The 21,451-nt window shown below is 39.3% G+C and overlaps 1 long non-coding RNA gene across 2 annotated transcripts; it reads left to right on the top strand.

Annotated features, from left to right (window-relative positions):
- Window positions 1-1,318: 1,318 nt before the first annotated feature.
- On the top strand, window positions 1,319-9,457 carry LOC140509249 (uncharacterized). 2 transcript variants are annotated; one of them, XR_011968608.1, is made up of 3 exons: window positions 1,319-1,863; window positions 7,557-7,633; window positions 8,732-9,457. It is a non-coding gene; the product is annotated as an uncharacterized lncRNA (long non-coding RNA). The 2 variants fall into 2 exon arrangements; XR_011968607.1 differs by having other exon boundaries at window positions 1,328-1,863; window positions 7,568-7,633.
- Window positions 9,458-21,451: the final 11,994 nt, after the last annotated feature.

Genomic DNA, 21,451 nt, shown 5'->3' on the forward strand with positions numbered 1-21,451 from the left:
AAACAGCTTACAATCTAATGGGGCAAGAAAATATACAAAAAGAAGCTGACAAGGTTCGGGGAGGGGTGCCACAGAGTATCCTGCAAGAGGGCATCTTGTTCCCCAGAGCTGCAGATGGAAAGGGAAGTGGGTTGATAGTCCAATTTCTGCCTTTATAAAGGAAGACTTTGGGAGGAAATAAGCATTCTATCCTCAGTCCTCCAATCACAGGGGAGAGAAGGCTAAGGGAGGTGAGAAGAAGTTGAATATCCAAGGTTAGCTGCACAGTGATGAGATTAGAGGAGATATGATTATCCTAAGAGGCACATGTGGTTCCATGGCCAAGCAGAGCTGCAGATTATTACCATTTTAAAGCATTATATTGAGAAGGGATCCACAGACTGTCAAAGGCGTACATGACACAGAGACAAAAGGATAAGAAACCTTGTCTTACAGGAACAGAGAGAAAAAAATGGCACACAGCTGTACTATAGCAGGTGACCGAATAGCCGTACCCATAGTCTAACCAAGAGGTGATAGCAGAGAACACCCCTGCTTCACAAGTTCAAGAGAAGTGGTGAAGTTGAGCAGAAAGAACCCTGCAGGGTAGCAGAGAAGCCCACAGACTGGTGACATCATCTAACCAACAGATGATATCAGGGACTCTAAAGAGGAAGCAGCAGAAACAGGGGTTCCAACTGGGAAGGATCCCTAAAAGCATGAGTTATCCTGGCTATGTATGCTCCCTACCCATCTGCATCCATCTACGCATGAACTTCCCACTGGTAGCATTGGAGTCTGTGAGAGAGTGAACATCCTGTAGGTATAGATGGGGGGAAGGGGCAAGATTTTCCCTATCATTTATTTTACTGTATGGTATAATTAACTGTCTTTTTATTTGAATTAATATATCCCCTGTTTGGATGAAACTTTGGTAGAGGTTCATGAGCTATGACTTGAAGTAGAGGCTGACCTAAAATGTTCTTTGAACCTAGGGGTATATTCTCAGGTTCCTGGAGTGGAGAAGAGGGATGCATAAAAGGTGTATCTCAATGTATGTTTTAAAGATCTCATATTGTAAAAAAAAAAAAAAAGTAGTAGTATGACTGCCTGTAGATAACAATTGCTTTTATCTATATAATATTTTGAAGCTACAAAGCTTTTTTTTTAAACATTTTTTTCATGTGATGTTCACAAGTCTATAAATATTCATTTGACAGGTGAGAAAACTGAGACTCTGAGAGATTAGGAGACTTACCCAACAAGCTCACTCAGCTAGTGAAAAACAGATCCAAGAATTGAAACCCCAGTCTTACAGCTCTGTATCCAATGGGCTTTTCATGACACTACTCTTTCTCTCACAGAACTGAGCATTTTCCAAGTAACTAGGGGTGGGAAGGATAGTGGGTGATAAAAAGGAGCATATATATGTCAGAATACCCTCTATTGACCAACCTTGGTGATGGCAGTGAACTAGGATCTCTGAAACTATTGAGGGTGGCCCCCCTCTGGCAGTTCCCAGCTGACTTGCTGGAGAAATCATGCTGGAACCAAGAAGCAATAATCCTAGGACCAAGATTCTACTAAACTGTTCATGAAGCTCTTTTAGCTACTGAGTCTTAAATCTCTATACAATTTCTAATTCCAAGTTTTTTAAGCCATAGCTCAGAAACCTATGGGATTTCCTTTTGTCCAAAATCGTTTCCACCACATGAGAGGCAGAGCTGAGACTCAGGTAAAAAGGCAGAACTGAGCCTCCATTGAAGCTTCCATGGAAGGACAGAAAGGTCAAAAAAGTATTCAAAGACCTTTCACATCCCATCTCCCCTTGGGGTAGTTCCAACTAATCTGCTGGTTTGCCTTCCCTGCCTGAGACCACCAATGGTAAGTGGGCTCCTTGCTACAGCCTGTGAGGCCACATAAGGGAAGGAAAGAGGAAGTCAGCCTGTCAAAGCAGCCCTGGAGGGATAGGAAAGTGAGATCAGAACTTTGTTTATTAAAGCAAGAGGCCCAGGGCAGAGAGCCCGGCTCTTCCTGTATCAAGTGCGGTTTACTTTTAAGTGGTAGCAGGTTCAGCCACAGGCAAGAGAAGTCGCATTGAGCCACCTCTAAGAGTGGCCCACTGAATCTGGAAGATGCATTAGTTTTCTGTTTTAGTGACTAGGATGTATGGTCAGGAAAGAGGTCTCAAGGGCAGTTGCAAGGCATTCTGGGAAAGCCTGTGGGTAGCAGTTGATTTTAACTGGCAGTTGGGCAGTTAACCACTGGCTGTGGTTAGGGTGGAGTCAGATTGGGGTGAGAAGTACTAGGTTTTGGGGTTTTTTTCCACATGCAACACAAATATGCATACTAAATGAGCAAGCGAACAAGAAGCTTAAAAAAAATAACAGACCCCTGACCTCACAAACTTTGATCCATCCATCATCATTCCCTGTCTCCTCCATCTTCAATCTTTCCTTCTCAGATGCTCTTTCTCTGCCCCTAAAAACATGTTTACAGCTCCCCATATTAAAAAGAAACTTTCCTTCCATGTTGAGTGGGCTACCCCATCACTCTTTTCACCTAAAAACTTCTTGAAAGACCAGTCTACTTTGAGGTTATAAATAAGCAGTGATAATGCTGGCGTTTGTTATATATAATGGTAGATTTTCCATTTGAAATGTTGGCTATTATGAAAATATATACAGTGGCTTAAAGTTATGGTTTATTCTTGGTGCAACGTAACTTTAAAATATATTCACCTAAATTGATAATGGATTGCTTCAGGTTTTAAATATATAATAAAGATTGTTGAAAAAGCAATTTCTCTTATCTAAATGTTGTTAAATAGGAATTGTATTGTTTAAAAAAAATTTTTAATGATCAGTGGGTTAAGAAGCTGTTATGAATTCTGTGTAGAATTCTGATTGAGAAAATGAGAATCCTTAAAATATATATTTATTTATGTATATGTATATATAATATGTATATATATATGTGTGCGTATGTGTATACATATATATGCATTTGTATGTGCATATAGGGATGTGATTTTCAAGTCTGTTTCATCTAAGGATGTATTTAGTATGTTAAAAAGTTTATTTCTTGGCTACCACAAAAAGAGCTGCTATACATATTTTTGTACATGTGGGACCTTTTCCCACTTTTTGATCTCTTTGGGATACAGTCCTAGAAGCGATATTGCTGGGTTAAAGTGTATGCACATTTTTGTAGACCTTTGGGCATAGTTCCAAATTGCTCTCCAGAATGATTGGATCAGCTCATAGCTCCACCAACAATGAATTGCTGTTCTAACGCTCCCACATTTTCTCCAGCATTTATCTTCTTCCTGTTTTGTCATGTTAGCCAATCTGATAGGTGTGATGTGGTACCTCAGAGTTGTTTTGATTTGCATCTCTCTAATCAATAGTGATTTAGAGCATTTTTTCATATGACTATGGTGGCCAAGAACTGGAAATTGAGGGGATGCCCAACAACAAGTTGGCTGAACAAGTTGGGGTATATGAATGTAATGGAACACTATTGTGCTATAAGAAATGATGAACAGGAGGACTTCAGAGAGGTCTGAAGGATTTATATGAACTGATGCTGAGTGAAATGAGTAGAACCAGGATAATATCGCACACAGTAATAGTAACATTGTGTGAGGACTGTTTCTAATAGACTTAGCCCTTCACAGCAATGCAAAGACATAAAACATTCCCAAAGGACACTTGAGGCAAAATATGAGCCACATTCAGAGAAAGAAGTGTGGAATCAGAACGTCCGAATGAAGCACACTATTTTCTCTTGTGTTATGTTTTGTTTTGGTTTTTCTCATGGTCTTTCCCATTCATTTTAATTCTTCTAGGCAACATGACTAATGTGAAAATGTGTTTAATAAGAATGTGTGTGTAGAACCCATGTAAGATTGCATGCCATGTCAGGAGAGAGGGGAAAGGGAGGGGGAAAAATTTAAGACTTATGGAAGTGGTTGTAGAAAACTGAAAACAAATTAATTTTTTTTTAAAGTTTATTTCTGCTGTTAAGAAGGAAGTTTTAGTTAAAATAGTTTTTGCTATAAATCAAACATTTATAAAAGTATGTTTGTGAAAAGAAACTTGGTAATTATACAAAGGCCTTGGTTTTAGATCTTTTCTTGTAATTTTTGTCACTTAGGTTCAAGTTTTATGATAAATTGTAAACTGTTTTTAAGAAAATGAAATTTTTTTATGAAGAGGTTTTTTTATTTTATTTAATTCTTTTATTTGTTTTCAGTTTTCAACAATCACTTCCATAAGTTTTAAATTTTCTCCCCCTCTTTCCCCCCTCCCTCCTCAAGGTGGCATGCAATCTTATATGGGTTCTACATATATCATGAAAAAATGTTTTGTAAAATCTTTTGTATGATTTTTAGAAGTAAGCTAATTTGTTATAATAACTTGATACTTGAATAATGCTGATACAGAGTTTTTATGGGGGTGAAAGATAAGGGACAAGATAAGAGAGACAAGGAATTTTATAGCTCCAGGAAGCTCTGTGATATTTTAAGACAAAAAAGCCCCCTGGCAGTCTCTTCATTCATCATCCCCCTTTTCCTTTCAAAGTCCAGTCATCATTACAGAAGGACTTCTTAAGATCTGATCTTAACTCACAGAGCTGCCCAGAGAGGTCTGGAAAAAGCGGACTCTTTCCTATTGTTGAATGATATGAAAATTGATGTCTCTTTGATCAGGATCAAGAGACCTAGGTTCAAGACCTCATTTTAATATAGCCCACCTCCTAACAGGTGGGTCAAGTTGTAAGAGAGTTAGCTAAGTTATTTGGGGTTAATGTTTTAATGCTAAAACCTAAACTTGGTAATTGATTACTGGGTATGTTGTATGGAAAGGAGGGTTCTGCCTATTAAGAGCAGTTCTCAGGACTAATTAAAAAAGTACAGCCCCTCCCAGGTCGAGGAGAAAATATTGCAAACAGCCGGAAAGAAACAATTCGAGTACTGTGGAAATACGATAAGGATAACACAAGATCTAACAGCTTCTACATTAAGGGATTGCAGAGCTTGGAATATGATATTCCAGAGGTCAAAGGAGCTAGGATTAAAACCAAGAATCACCTACCCAGCAAAGCTGAGTATAATACTTCAAGGGAAAAAATGGTCATTCAATGAAATAGAGGACTTTCAAATATTCTTGCTGAAAAGACCAGAGCTGAATAGAAAATTTGACTTTCAAATGCAAGAATCAAGAGAAGCATGAAAAAGTAAACAGGAAAGAGAAATCATAAGGGACTTACTAAAGTTGAGCTGTTTACATTCCTAATGGAAAGATAATATTTGTAACTCTTGATACTTTTCTTAGTATTTGGGTAGTTGGAGGGATTAGATAGATAGATAGATAGATAGATAGATAGATAGATAGATAGATAGATAGATAGATGATAGATGATAGATAGATAGATAGATAGAGATAGATAGGTAGGTAGATAAATAGATAGATAGATAGATAGATAGATAGATAGATAGATAGATAGATAGATAGATAGATAGGTAGGTAGGTAGATAGGTAGGTAGATATAGAAAGAGGGCACAGGGTGAGTTGAATAGGAAGGGATGACATCTAAAAAAATAAAATTAAGGGATGAGAGAGGAATATATTTGGAGAAAAAGGGAGAAAAAGAATGGGACAAATTATCTTTCACATAACAGGCAAGAAAATGCTTTTTCAATGGAAGGGAAGGGGGGAGGTGAGGGGAAAAAGTAAAGCTTACTCATCACATTTGGCTCAAGGAGTGAATAACATGTACACTCAATTTGTTATGAAAATCTATCTTGTGCTACAGGAAAGTAGGGGAGAAGGTGATATATGGGGTGTGGGGGAGATGATAGAAGGGAGGGTAAATGGGAGGAGAGGATAATTAGAAATAAACACTTTTGAGGAGGAATAGGGTCAAAAGAAAGAATAGAATAAATGGGGGGCAGGATAGGATGTAGGGAAATATAGTTAGTCTTTCACAACATGACTTCTATGGAAGTCTTTTGTATAACTACACTTGTATAATATATTGAACTGTTTGTGTTTTTAGTAGGGAGGGGTGGGGAGGGAGGAAGGGAGAGAAGTTGGAACTCAAAGTTTTAAAAATGAATGTTAAAAATTGTTTTTACATGCAACTGGGAAATAAGATATGCAGATAATGGGGTATAGAAATCTATCTTGCCCTACAAGAAAAGAGAGAAGATGGGGATAAGGGAAGGGAGGGGTGTGATAGAAGGGAGGGCAGATTGGGGGAAAGGGTAATGCATCCTGTCTTGGGGTGATGGGAGGTGAGAGATGGGGAGAAAATTTGGAACTCAAAATCTTGTGGAAATGAATGTTGAAAGCTAAATATATATATATTAAAAGTACAGCCCCCAGCAGCAATAAGGAGCTTGTTTGAGTCATGGAGTTCCTAACCAAGGAACTTTTTTAGGTGATAAATTATCTCTAGTGATTGATTTTTAGGACAAATTTAAAATTTAAGTAGTAAGCCCTGGTAAAAGTTTGGATTAGTGAAACTTGCTATCTGGAGTAAAAGTTTCTGGGATAATAATAAATTCTATTCTGCTACTCAGAGAAAATGTAAGTATTGCAGGTAGAAGTTTGCCTCAGGGGACAACCCTGGCCTCTGCCTGGTATGGGATCCTTCTGGCTCAATTTCCCCATTGTGTTCCTCTTAAAAAGGAAGATTTTCCCACCTGACTATTCCTGAGTGTGGCTATAAGGCAGAAATGATATCTAATTAGGTCCTTGCTTTTCGTCTTTATGTAATCAAAGCAGGTAGTTTAAGATGTGAGCACAATGCAAGCATGTGGAATCTTGCTATTTTCAATCAAATAATTGGATAAATTGGTACTCTGGTATAGTCTTGTGAAACATAAAATCCATGGAATACAACATTCTTTCTGAATGACATGGGAGTAATTACATAAAGGAAAGGAAACAAAAGTACAAATGCAATGTTGGATCATTGCCCCATAGACTAAGGCTGGAATTTAAAGTTAATTGTAACGAAGATGGATCTATATGGAATAAGATCTTTACGTGTTTCAAAATTATGTAAGAACAATTGGATATTAATATAATTGACTGAATTAATTATTGAGGCTAAACCAGACACATCTTCAGTTTGGGGAAAAGAATTTCAGTGTAAGTTTCTTAGAGGCAGATAACCTGTACTAATACTTTTGCATTGATGGAAAAGTTAAATGTTTCTGTTTTGATTTGAATTCATTTTATGACCTAAATGTAAGTTGAAGTTAGTATTTGAATTTATCACATGTGTATTGCATTCTTTTAGGCTGATCATGATTAGAAAAGGATAGAAAAGTTTGGAAAACAGACGCAAATCTATTAGGGCAATAACTTATGATGTTAAATTTGATTTTATGGTGTTATTTAATCAGGAACCAAAACAACTATAGAAAGGCATATGCAGGCTACATGAGGCTTGCTTTAAAGATGTTCCCCAGCCAATGTGAAATTATAGTCATATCTGAAACTGACTATTGTAGCTTGCTATTTTCAGATTTTATGGGACTATTAACTGACTGTTTTTCTGAGTCTAACTCCAGGTGTGGATACCAAGAAAAGCTGTCTGAGCCACTGATCCATGATGCCAGCGAGCCTGTGAAATGCTGGTATGAACTGCAAAAGGGTGATCTCATGGGAAGGTTGGGAAAATGACTTTTCTGCTTAAGCTGAGGTAGGATTCTCCTGCCTCAATTTCCCCCACTGACACCTGGCAGACTTTAAGCCTGGCTAAGTGCTAGTTGACAATATACACAACTCCTGCATGGAACTGACATGAAGTTAGGGAAATGCTGTTCCCTTGCTATACCCCTACTCTTAATGGCAAATTCCTATGATAAAAAGTTTTGTAAGCATAACACCAGATTGATTAAATAATAGGTTGATAAAGGAACATCTGAGGCTAAGATATAAATCTAAGATTAAGCTATTAGGTTCAGGATTTTAGCCCAATTATAATATATCTGAGTGTATATATTAATAACTAATTACTGAATTGGGACCAAGGTTTTTTCCCTTTTCTCCTTCCTCATCCAAAAGCCAGCCAGTGTGGAAAATCTTGGGCAAAGACTTACTTAGGCTAAAATCTAATCAAAGATGGTAAAAGAAATTCTAAGTTTAGGTGAACGGATGGATTCCTGCTCATTGTGTTCACCAAGACAGGTCTGGGAAAATGTGGATTTTCCCTTTTGTTAGGTAATATGGAAATTGATAAGTCTCTTTGACCAAGACTTGGGTGATCCAAGACCCCCAAGACCCTAAAATTCTGTATAAGTTAGGGTCCTTAAATGCTTAGTTATAGTATGAAGACAATTAGGTCAAGGGCTTGTGAAGTTAGCATACTTAGTTAATATTATTCTTGTCTCAGTTGGTTAACGTTAAAAAAAAGAATGGTTTGTGGTCTATCTTGTAAATGCTTTAAAAGAAGCATAACGTGACCAGAAGTTGAAATTGTTTTATGACTTGAAATATACTATGTTAATTACTTATTGTATTTATGTATGTACTAAAGTCTGTTATTAATTCCTTGTGAAATCTCATCTTCCTGATGGGGGAATGAATAGTGGATTAACGTAAAATGTAAAAACTGGGTTCTAATGTGAATCTATTAAACATGACAACTGGCCAAGGTTCTAATTTTGATTGTGTAAGAATAAGGGTATAATTAAGAATGGTAATCTAAAATTGTACCAATGTCACTTTTGTAGGAGAATGGATATGAAGAAAGCAGATTTTTATAGGATGATAAAGGGAAGAAGATGCTGAGAAGCTGTACTCAAGACAGCTTGAAGGAGCATCCAGACCAGAAAACTACATCAGATGATGTTCCTCCCCAGACTGCTGTATGAGATGAAACCTCTACATGGACAATTCATTAATTTACCTTTTCCTTTTGAAACTCTGTATCTGCACTTATAACAAGGGGGCTGCCCTCTTGTAATATGTCAATGAGTTGATCAATTTTGTGCCTTTCCCATATTCACTTAAAGGGAGATAGATGAAGGGAAGAATTCATAAGGGAAAGAAAGTAAGAAGGTATTGATTAGATTTAGGTGTGGAAACAAAAGTTTTTATAAAAAGGGAGGGGTAATTTGTGGGAAACAAAAAAAAAAAGGAATTCTGTTTCCACAGGGTTAAAATTCTCCCAGCTTTAAGTGATAGCAGCTAATCAGAATTGTGACCTAGCATGTCAGGTAAAAGGTCAGAAACTGATGCTTGATAAGCTATTTGAGAGGAAGCCTATCAGAGAGGAGAACATGAAGTGAGGTATTCAGGAAGCTTCTTCTAGCCAACAGATGGTGAGGTGGGAAATTGGAATTGGAATAGCATAAAAAGGTTTGCATTCATCTGAATAATTGTAGCACTCACCTAAGAACTGTCCGTTCATTTAGGGGGAATGAACATAAAAATTAATAAAATCTTTCCTGATTTCACATTAAGTATTGTTCTTTGTTTAAGATAAGCATGTTTCACACAGTTTTGGGGGCTTGTTTCTCACAGTTCAGGACAACTGCTACAGGGAATACAATTGATAATCAAGGACAAATAAAAGGAGTCTGAAGATTTGAAGTGTTGACATATGGAAGATGAATTAAACTTACTTTGCTCAGACCCAGAGGACAGAACTAGGAGCACTGGGTGCAAGTTACAGGAAGTCAAATTTCAGCTCAACATAAGGAAAAAATCCTAACAAAGCTATCTAAAATTGGAACGGGCTGCCTTGGGGAGGAGGGTGTGTGGATAAATGTTTAACAACTGTCTCTCTTCGGGGAAAGGGTGAATGCATGACATACTTCAGGTTATTAACATTTTTCTCCATCACTTTCTTAAGTTTAGGCAACCAACCAAACAATAAAGCCCTGATTTGTAGCATTTGCCCATTTTGGAGGTATTTCCTCACACTGCCATTTGAACAATTGGCTCTCATAAGTTGATACAAGCTGTCTTGTACCACACGCATGTCTTCCCCAATATTCACTGTGGTCTTAAAGAAAAGTTTTGAGGGCCACTTGTCTGGGATTTTGTACAAGGGATTCAAAAACAGAAAGAAGTATCTCCTAATTCTCTACTAGGTGTCCAGCACTGTTCTTAGATCTGGGAATACAAAGACAAAAATAGGGGGGCGGAGCCAAGATGGCGGAGTAGAAAGACGCACATACACATAGCTCCGAACCCACAACCCATAGAACATCTGTAAATAGCAACTCACTGCGAATTCTGCAGGACCAGAGGCCACAGAACATTGGAGTGAAGGAGAATTCTGTTCCAGAGGGACCTGCAAACCTCTCGCAAAAGGTCCTTCGTGCCATGGACTGGGCGCCGCGGACTGGGAGCCAAGTACAGCCCTGCCACAGCCGTGGCACCGAGAGGAGAAGATCAGAGCGGGCTTCAGGGATGGGATCTCCAGCGGCCGTACAGGTCCCTCCATCCACAGGTGACAGGGGTCAGTGAAAGGGTCTCTTTGGCGGGTCGAGAGGGGAGTGGGGTGCCCCCATAACTCAGGCCCCCTCAGGAGGCAGAAGCGGAGGTGGGAGCAGACCAGGGCTCCCCAAGCAGGCAGGAGCCTGGATCCATTGTTAAAGGTCTCTGCATAAACCCCCTGAGGGAACTGAGCCTGTGAGGCGGCCCTACCCCCACCTGAGCACCTAAACTTAATCTCACACTGAATAGCAGCCCTACCCCCGCCAAAAGCCCTGAGGCAGGGAAGCAGCATTTGAATCTCAGACCCCAGGCTCTGGCTGGGAGGATCAGGAGGAGAGGTGGGTGTGAGGAGAATACTCAGAGGTCAAGTCACTGGCTGGGAAAATGCCCAGAAAAGGGAAAAGAAATAAGACTATAGAAGGTTACTTTCTTGGTGAACAGGCATCTCCTCCCTTCCCTTCTGATGAGGAAGAACAATGCTTACCATCAGGCAAAGACACAGAAGTCAAGGCCTCTGTATCCCAAACATCCAGACTAAATATTCTGTGGGCTCAGGCCATGGAAGAGCTCAAAAAGGATTTTGAATATCAACTTAGAGAGGTGGAGGAAAAGCTGGGAAGAGAAATGAGAGACATGCAGTCAAAGCATGAACAGCAGGTCAGCACCCTGCTAAAGGAGACCCAAAAAAATGCTGAAGAAAATAACACCTTCAAAAATAGGCTAACTCAATTGGCAAAAGAGGGTCAAAAAGCCAATGAGGAGAAGAATGCTTTCAAAAGCAGAATTAGCCAAATGGAAAAGGAGATTCAAAAGCTCACTGAAGAAAATAGTTCTTTCAAAATTAGAATGCAACAGATGGAGGCTAATGACTTTATGAAAAACCAAGAAATCACAAAACAAAACCAAAAGAATGACAAAATGGAAGATAATGTGAAATATCTCATGGGAAAAACAACTGACCTGGAAAAGAGATCCAGGAGAGACAATTTAAAAATTATGGGACTACCTGAAAGCCATGATCAAAAAAAGAGCCTAGACATCATCTTTCATGAAATTATCAAGGAAAACTGCCCTGAGATTCTAGAACCAGAGGGCAAAATAAGTATTCAAGGAATCCACAGAACACCACCTGAAAGAGATCCAAAAAGAGAAACTTCTAGGAACATTGTGGTCAAATTCCAGAGTTCCCAGGTCAAGGAGAAAATATTGCAAGCAGCTAGAAAGAAACAATTCAAGTATTATGGAAATACAATCAGGATAACACAAGATCTAGCAGCTTCTACATTAAGGGATCAAAGGGCATGGAATAGGATATTCCAGAAGTCAAAGGAACTAGGACTAAAACCAAGAATCACCTACCCAGCAAAACTGAGTATAATACTTCAGGGGAAAAATTGGTCTTTCAATGAAATAGAGGACTTTCAAGCATTCTTGATGAAAAGACCAGAGCTGAAAAGAAAATTTGACTTTCAAACACAAGGATGAAGAGAAGCATGAAAAGGTAAACAGCAAAGAGAAGTCATAAGGGACTTACTAAAGTTGAACTGTTTACATTCCTACATGGAAAGACAATATTTGTAACTCTTGAAACTTTTCAGTATCTGGGTACTGGGTGGGATTACACACACACACATGCACACACGCACACACACATAGAGACAGAGTGCACAGAGTGAATTGAAGAGGATGGGATCATATCTTAAAAAAAATGAAATCAAGCAGTGAGAGAGAAATATATTGGGAGGAGAAAGGGAGAAATAGAATGGGGCAAATTATCTCTCATAAAAGAGGCAAGCAAAAGACTTATTAGTGGAGGGATAAAGAGAGGAGATGAGAGAAAAACATGAAGCTTACTCTCATCACATTCCACTAAAGGAAGGAATAAAATGCACACTCATTTTGGTATGAAAACCTATCTTACAATACAGGAAAGTGGGGGATAAGGGGATAAGCAGGGTGGGGGGGATGATGGAAGGGAGGACATGGGGAGGAGGGAGCAATTTGAGGTCGACACTCATGGGGAGGGACAGGATCAAAAGAGAATAGAAGTAATGGGGGACAGGATAGGATGGAGGGAAATATAGTTAGTCTTATACAACACAACTATTATGGAAGTCATTTGCAAAACTACACAGATTTGGCCTATATTGAATTGCTTGCCTTCCAAAGGGAAGGGGTGGGGAGGGAGGGAGGTAAATAAGTTGGAATTCAAAGTGTTGGGAACAACTGTCGAGTAATGTTCTTGCCACTAGGAAATAAGAAATACAGATAAAGGGGTATAGAAAGTTATCTGGCCCTACAGGACAAAAAGAGAAGATGGAGACAAGGGCAGAGAGGGATGATAGAAGAGAGAGCAGATTGATCATAGGGGCAATTAGAATGCTTGGTGTTTGGGGGGGGAGGGGACAAAAGGGGAGAAAATTTGGAACCCAAAATTTTGTTAAAATGAATGTTAAAAGTTAAATAAATAAATTAATAAAAAAATAAAAATAAAAAAAAAGACAAAAATAAAAATATTCCCAGCCCTCAAGGAGCTTATATTCTACTATGAGCTTACAGTCTTACTCTGGTATGAATGGTACTTTGGTTCTTGTTCAGTCCTTTCAGTCTTATTCAATCACTTTCCTTGACCCCATTTGGGGTGTTCTTGGCAATGAGTATCGTTGCCAGTGGTTGGCCATTTCCTTCTCTAGCTCATTTTTCAGATGAGGAACTGAGGCAAAGAGGGTAAGTGACTTGCCCAGGGTCACACAGTTAGTAAGTGTCCAAGGCTGGATTTGAACTTATGAAGATGAGTCATCCTGATTCTAAGTCCAGCGTTCCACCTAGCTACCCATGGGTTGTGTTGATAAATCCAAAAGAGATTAGATAACATGAAATGGTAGTGAGCCCGGTCAATATAGTTGCATGACTTCCTTCCCTAGAAGTGGGAGAGGCAGAAGGAGATGGTCAAAGTAACCCCAAAATGAGAATTGTGGCAGGGCATGAATATTGGTAGAATAAGGTGGCAAAGGATCCAATGCATTGTTGAATTATAGGACTGAGACTGAATCAAGAAAGATGAGACCAAAATAGGAGCAATGAACTGGAAGAATGAGGAGAAGAGGGTCTGGAAAAAGTAACGAGGGAAAAAATTAGGTTTAGAAAAAGGAGACAGAACAGTTGTAGATGATAATGAGGTGAAGGTCCAACCACTGGGGGGGGGGGGGGGTTGAGAGAAATTATTATTTCTTTCATATGTTAATAACTAATTACTGAATTAGGACCAAGGTTTTTCTCCTTTTCTGCTTCCTCATCCAGAAGCCAACCAGTGTGGGAAATCTTGGGCAAAGACTTACTTAGGCTAAGATCTAATCAAAGATTGTAAAAGAAATTCTAAGTTTAGGTGAATGGATGGATCCCTTCTCATTGAGTTTACTCAGACAGGTCTGGGAAAATGTGGAGTCTCCCTTTTGTCAGACAGGTGATATGGAAATCGATGTCTCTTTGACCAAGACTTGGGTGACCCAAGTCATATACCCCCAAGACCCTCATCAGAAGGAGCCCGTATCTCATTATAATATTCATTCTCTCATTGTTAACCAATCAATGTTGATTACCACCTTCAGGAACACCCACTCTTCCAAAGGCATATAAACTGTGAGCCCATTGCCATGAGGGGCCTTTGGCATTCAAGAGTGTCACTAACCTCTTTTATTAGTAAAATGCTTACATTATTTATAAAATGATTAATTACCCAGAAACTATGTCTCTCAAACTTTTTAAACATTATAGTGGTCAGGTGAAATAGAGTCAAGGAGGAGGTCCTGGGAATTGAGGAGGATGATTAACTGGGAGGCCAGGGATGTTAATGTTAATGTTAAAGACTTCAAAAATAAAGGCAAAAGATGAGGAAGAGAGAAAAGTCTATAAACCAGGTGCTGAACTTTTTGAGAAAGGAGGAGTACCCTAAAGACTCATAGATGACTTACAATAAGGATCTGGATACAGAGAGCTTGTGAAGTTATGGCAGCAGAGAGATGGTCTGGAAGTGGTTGTGGGGAGAAAGAAATAGCATGGTTTCTCTTGCAGGTATATAAGGAATAAAAAGAAGGCCAGTTTAGCTAGACCACAGCTAATATATATAAGGGGGAAGGGGAGTAATATATAATAAGCCTGAAAGGGTAGCTTGGGTCCTGGATGTGAAGAACTTTAAAAACCAAGCAGAGAAGTTTATACCTGATCCCAGAGGCAATAAGGAGTGGTGTTTCTGCAGAGTTTACTGAGTAGAGGAGTTAAATAGTCAGACCTGTGTTTAAATGAAATCCCTTTGGCAACAGTGCAGAGGATGGAATAGAGAGGGGAGAGGCCTGATGTAAGAAGAACAATTAGGTAGCTCCTTCCATAGTTCAGGCAATAGGTAATGAAGGCCTAGACTCGTAGCCATGTGACTAGAGAAAAAGGAACAGCTGTGAGAAATGCTGTGGCTATAAAACAACAACTTAAGTGGGAGTTTGCAGTAGTCAAAAAAAAAAACACCTAAAAAGGAATTAATATTGATCAAAAAACATTAAAAAGAATGAAACGAGGTTCCATATACATGAAAATAGGCAGCTGGGACTCAGGCCTTGAGGCCACAAGTTCCCCATCCTTGAATTATTGCTAGGAGTCAGACAGATGTCTTCCTGAGTTCAAATCTAGCCTCAGACACTTCCTAGTTGTGTGACCCTAGGCAAGTCACTGAACTCTGTTTGCCTCAGTTTCCTTATTTGTAAAATGAGCTGGAGATGGAAATGGCAAACCACTTCAATATTTTTGCCAAGAAAACACCAAATGCAGTCACAAAGAATCAGTCATGACTGAAAAACAACTGAACGCTGCATCAGAATATTTATAGCAAAACTTTTTGTGGTAGGAAAGAACTGGAAACCAAGTAGCCCAGTCCATCAACTGGGGAATAGATGAATAAATGGGTGATACATGAATGTAGTGGAGTGCTATAAGAAATGATGAATGTGATGAGTAGAGAGGCCTGGGAAGATCTACATGAATGGATGCTGAGTGGTGTAAAAAGAGCCAAGAAAACAATATACACAATGACCACAACAACCTCAAAACAATCAAAAGTGAATGCTGTGCAATGATACAAACCAAGCTTGGTGCCAACAAAGAGACAAGAGAAGACAGTCCCTCCCCATCTCCCCTTCCTTTGCAGAGGTCAAGCTCTACAGTGTGGAACACTGCTTATAATACCAGATTTTTTTTTCTATGTGTTAATTTTACTGAATTCTTTTCTCTTTTTCTGTTTCTTTTCTCTCTCTAAAAAAAAAAAATCTCTTTTTTTTAGGGAATGGCTCTCTGAGGGATAGTCTAGGTGACATAAAAATAAAAGATAAAAATTTAGTTTAAAAAAAGGAAAGGAGAGGAGAAGAAAAGAGAGAAGAGGAGAAGAGAGAAAAAGGAAAGGTGGAAACAAGAGCAATATAGCAGAAATAAGCTTTTTCCAGCCTTTGATTTCCAATAAGCAAAATAAATATTGGAAAAATGCAAGGGTAGGAAAATAAAATAGGAAAACAAATTTTAAATCCTCAAGCTCTGCTCAGAAAGAAAAGAGGTCAGCTTTGCAGAGAATATCTCATTTGTGGCTGAACCCACTACAGAGGGTGGGTTGGGCTCTGAGGTTGGTTTGAGGGAATATTTCACTTCTTTTACTCCCTGGGTTTCTCTTTACTAGGCCCACCCACAACTATACCAATGCTGCCCTCTACTGGCAGGAAAAGACAGGAAAATTCTTCCCTGTGAGGATGAAGTACCTTTCAATTCTTAAATCTTATGATTCTATGAAAGAAAATGACCAAGAATTAACAGAATCACAGAATCAGAGCTATAAGTGATGTCAGAGGCAAGATTGGACAGGAACAGTCACAGTACTCTTCTATAATATCTGAGACAAGTGATCATCCAGCTTGTACTTGAAAACCTCTTTGGGGGGAGAATCTGTTCCCTGCTGAAGCAGTCCTTTGGAACAGCTCTGATGGATAGGCAGGTTTTCCTTACAACAAACTAAATTAGTTTGTAAAGGTGTGACTCTGTGGAACAGATACCACAAAGCAGGGTGAAAAAGGTTAAACTTAGAGATGGACAACAAAACAGGTATTTCTTTGAAAACTGATATAACACCCCTTTCACTCTGTCTTCTTCTGTTCTCTTCGGCTGCATGGAATTCCCAAAAGGCTGAGCAGTTAAAAAGGAAGTTATAGGGAGGGAGGGAGAAAAAGCTAGCCACAAGCTGTTTTATCCACTTTGAGCAATTTTCAGGTGCTGCCCAGGGCCTGTGTTCTGCTGAGGAATCCAAACCCAGACTGGCCAAGTACGAGTGATTTACACTGGACGACGGAGAATCAGGCAGATATCATTAGTATCAACCACTGGAATTGGACTGAGAGGAAAGCTTCAAACTGATCCGCAGAGAAACTAAAATTTCTTCTTTTGGCAGTACAGGTACAAGAGAAGCCGGCACCTCTTTAAGGTGAGAGAGAAGTTAACAAGATCGAGGAGCAGGCATCAATCACAAAGGCAAACTCATCTTCTTCTATCAGTCAAGCACCAGCTGAGCTGGACAGGTACTTCTAACTCAGGAGTCAAACACAAGGGACATGTGATGATGTCCAACCTCTGGGATGAAAATAACACAGATGAAGTAGGGGCTAGTATCAACCTAACATCACCTTTTTTGACTTAATATGAAGCAAGAAGGTATGAAAAAGATTGAGTTTCAGTGAGAACTTCTATCAGAACTTCTAAAAGCAAAGCAAAGTCTTAGGTCACTCTGAATGGTGAGTTAACTGATCCAGATTCACAGTTACTGAAAGAAAACTGAGGAGTCCAGAGTTAAATCTGGTACTTTAACCAGTCAATCTATACTCATGGGACTGAAAATCCCCACCTACCATATCTTTCTGAAGGACATTTTCTTAACTTCACTGGAGGAACTCTCTAGGGCAGAGGGTCAAACACTCAAGTGACTGAAATTCCCATCAGATGAAAATATAATTGGGAAATGTTTAACAAAATAGGTAAAAATACAATATAAAATAGATAATCAATTATGTTTATTTTCTTATTTCTTCTGATTTTTCTGTGATTTCACCTTACACATCTGCTATTTTATGGATTTAACTTTCTGTTTGCTCTTTAAAATCACATTAGCTAAGGGTTTATCATTTTTATTAGTCATTTCAAAGAACCAGCTTTTAGTTTTATTTATCATTTCTACAGGGATTTTTGTTTCCAATTTATCAATTTCCCCTCATTTAAATATCTCCTTCCTCTTTTGTGCTTATTTTAGACTTATTTATGGATTTTCTAATTTCTAAATGTATATTCAGTTCACTAATCCTTTCTTTTTCTATTTTGTTCATGTATGATTGTAAGTACATGATTTTCCCTGTGAGGACTGCTTTAGCTGTATTCCAGAAATTTTAGTTGTTTCATCATTTTCATTTTCTTTTACATAGCTATTGTTTTTAAAATTTGTTCTTTGACCCACTTATCATTTAGATCTCCAATGTTAAGTTTCTGTTCAGGTCTATATCTTTTGTCTGTGGTCCCTGAACCAATCTCTATACTTATTGCATTAAGGTCTATAAAGGATGTATTGACTATTTCTGCCTTTTTACATTCATTTGCTATATTTCTGTGCCCTAGCACATGATCACCTTTCATAAAAGTTCCACGTGGTATAAAGATTTTTTTTTTTGCTGACCTATTTAAAAGATGCCGTAAGTCTTTTAACTTTAGTTTCTCCAGAAACTCCATATTTTTCCTTTCGTTTATCTTTGTGTTAGACTTACCCAAAACTGATAGAGGGATAATGAAATCTTCTGTCACTATTTTATGTCTTCTTGAAATTCAGATTATGAATTTGGATGTTGTCATTTGGAACATAAAAGTTTCTATCGGTTTGTTGTCTATGGTTTCTTTCAGCATAGTATAATTTCCTTGTTTGTCCCTTTTAATTTTTTGAATGTTGGTTTTTACTTTGATAGCATGATAGCAACTCCTGATTTTTTCTTTATTTAATGCATCATAATATGTTTTCCATCCCTTCAGTTTCCATTTTTTGTATGTCTTTGTCTTCAAATATGTTTCTGGTTGCTTGCTGTGGGCTCATAGGGTATCTTACCCTAACCTATGGGTGCTCTGCCCAAAGGGAATGTACATTTCAATCTCTGAAATTTTTTGTTTTGTTTTCCTCTTAAAGACTAGCCTTAACCCCATGGCACTCTGGTCCCAGACAGAGCCCCAGTTGGTCACTCTTTGGGCCCTGATTGACTCAGAATGAATGTAAATGACAATTGTTTCTATTTTGGCCAGAAACTCAGATGGTCTTCCCCTCCCGCATCTATTTTTTTAAAGAGGTTGTTCTTTGTCTCAATTTTTATTAAGCCTTAATCACTGAAAGGGCATTGCTGCCTCAGTCAAACTGAGACCTGTTAGAAGACTTTAGCTTGAAAAGGCCATGGTCCCCTTGGGTCATCTCCAGTTATCCTGCCTGACCCATATCTGGCCACTGGAGCCAGACGGCTCCCGAGGAGAAAGTGGGGTTGGTGACTTTGCACAGCCTTCCCTCACTTAAATCCAAGTTAACGCATGTTATGGCATCACCTCCCTAAAGTCATGGTCCTCAGCAAGAACAAACAATGAACAACAAGCAACCTCATTTTTTTTATCCCTTTCCCTTTAGAGTTTTCTTTATTTGTTCCTGCTTTTTTCTGTTTGTAAAGTTCTTCCATCTCTTTTTTTCCTCTCATTCAAATAGATTCCCCCTTCCTCTTTTCCACTTCAACTGATCTTTTTTATTAGTTTTTTATTTGATTTTTGTGCCCCTTTCTGAAAAGGATTTCTCTCACCCTCTTCATTATTCATTTTCTCTTTCTGTTTATCCTACCAGGGGTGGGGAACCTGTGGCCACATGTGGCCTTCTGGGTCCTCGGGTGCAGCCATATGATTGAGTCTAAGTTTTATAGAACAAATCTATTTAGTAAAGGGATTAGTTCTGTGAAGTTTGGAGTCAGTCAAAGCGCTGCACTTGAGGACCTAGAGGGCTACTTGTGGCCTTGAGGCTGCAGGTTTCCCATCCCTGCCTAGATCCTCATTCTCTAATTCATTATACCTATAATCACCTGGTATCTCCCTTTTTTCTGTATTCTTTACACAATCAAAGTTTCCAAGTTATCCACTCTAGGCTCTGTCACTGCCCAGTAGGCCTTACCCCATGGATTTCCCTTTTCCATTGTACCTCATTCTCAACAGGTATCAGAGAAGGTACCAAGACAATGGAACTAGTTAAGTGGTGGAAGAGCCACAGTGAAAGTATGGCTGTCTCAGGCTAACACCAGAGATCTGGGTTCAGGGGCTTTGGAGTCCAGGTCCTAGAGACATGGTCTTTTCCTTTTAGGGGTCCAGTGTGAATCCCATAATCCCATCACCATAACCCCATCATGACCTCTCTTGTTGACCTTTTTGTCCTACCCTTCCCTAGGAATCTCCTCCTTGTGTCATGCTCTCCCACTCCTTCAGGTGCCAGTTGCTCCTAAGGGTTACAATAGCTCCACTCCCAGTGATGGGGTATAGACTCTAGGAACCTCGTTGAACTCTTCTTGAATCTTCCCATTTAATCTGTTTTTTTATATCCAGATCTGTTACCCTTAACCTAGCCTGGCCTTCCAATATCTGTTACCTCAGGACTGCCCCACCTGCTTCCCACCCCAGCCCTCCATTGTCTGATACCTCCCCCATCCTTCCCTCCATTGCCTCCCACCCTTAATAGTTACCCCAGTCCCACTAAGATCCTCCTTGGACTCCTCATCAAGATCCTCCCTAGACCCCCTCTTCCCATCACCCCAGAGTACTAGACCACCCCCAGATCCCTTCCACAGTCTTTCTGTATATAAGTTCCATCTCCCCTCCATGAAGGCACTCAGATTCAATCCAGTTCTGATTCTGTCTACCTGAGATTCTATATGGCTCCCTTTTTAATACAAGTGTCACAAACGATTATACTTTTTATGAGTCCACCCAGCATAGCAAATCTTTAATAAACTGTGTTTTACTTTGGCTGAAAGGAGGATTGGATAGAATTCATTCAGCAGGACTTAACGTGTTGGTATTTTGGGGTCCCAAGCACCCTGAACTTCAACATTATGGTTCCCTGACCTCATTACCAGGACAAGTAGACTTTTCAGGCACCGAATTCCCGAGGCCTCATTCATTGTAAGATCCTCATCTCCCTTCAAGTGTAGAAGCATTCATCAGTGGAACCCTCTCTACCTCCAAAGTAAGGTATCCTGCCTTTTGTCCCCTCTTTTCAATCTTCCCCCCCCAACTTCCCTGTAGTTTCTTTTTTTCTGAGACCACTGAGATTACCTTCCCCTCATTGATAGTTCTTGATTTGACTCCAACATATTCCTTGTTTCTTTCTATCCTCCTGCTTCCCTCCCCCTACTTCATGTACTTTCCTATGTTGTAATGTAGTCCTACAAAGGAAGCATTCACCTGTAGGCAGGGTGTTGCCAGGATCTGTCCATAATGACACTTACTGTCTTCTCGTTGTTACCTCTACTAGGCTTCTGCCTTCACCCAACCTCCTTGTGTGCATTTAGAAAGAAGCCTCTTCCTGGTCTCTCTGCTGTCCCTCCATTGCTGCTACTGTCCTTGGCCCTTGCATTTATCCACTCCTCCTGCACTTGTTTTTCCGGGTATTTGATAAGTAAATAATCTCTTTGATTAAGGTCTCCTTTGTAAAAATCTTCCAAACACTTCTTTATTATTGAACATCCACCTTTTGTCCCACATGGTTAAGATCAGATTTGCAGGAGAGGTTACCCTGGGCAGTGTCTTGAACATCACTGCTCCATGGAACCCATTATTTCATTTTCTTCCCCTTTTTTTAATGGGTGCAGAATTGTTTTGCATTATTCTAATATTCTTTCCTTTGTATTCAAAAGTCTTTCTCCTGACCTTGC

The sequence above is a fragment of the Notamacropus eugenii genome, chromosome 5 (genome assembly GCF_028372415.1).
Source record: "Notamacropus eugenii isolate mMacEug1 chromosome 5, mMacEug1.pri_v2, whole genome shotgun sequence".
NCBI classification, from domain to species: domain Eukaryota; kingdom Metazoa; phylum Chordata; class Mammalia; order Diprotodontia; family Macropodidae; genus Notamacropus; species Notamacropus eugenii.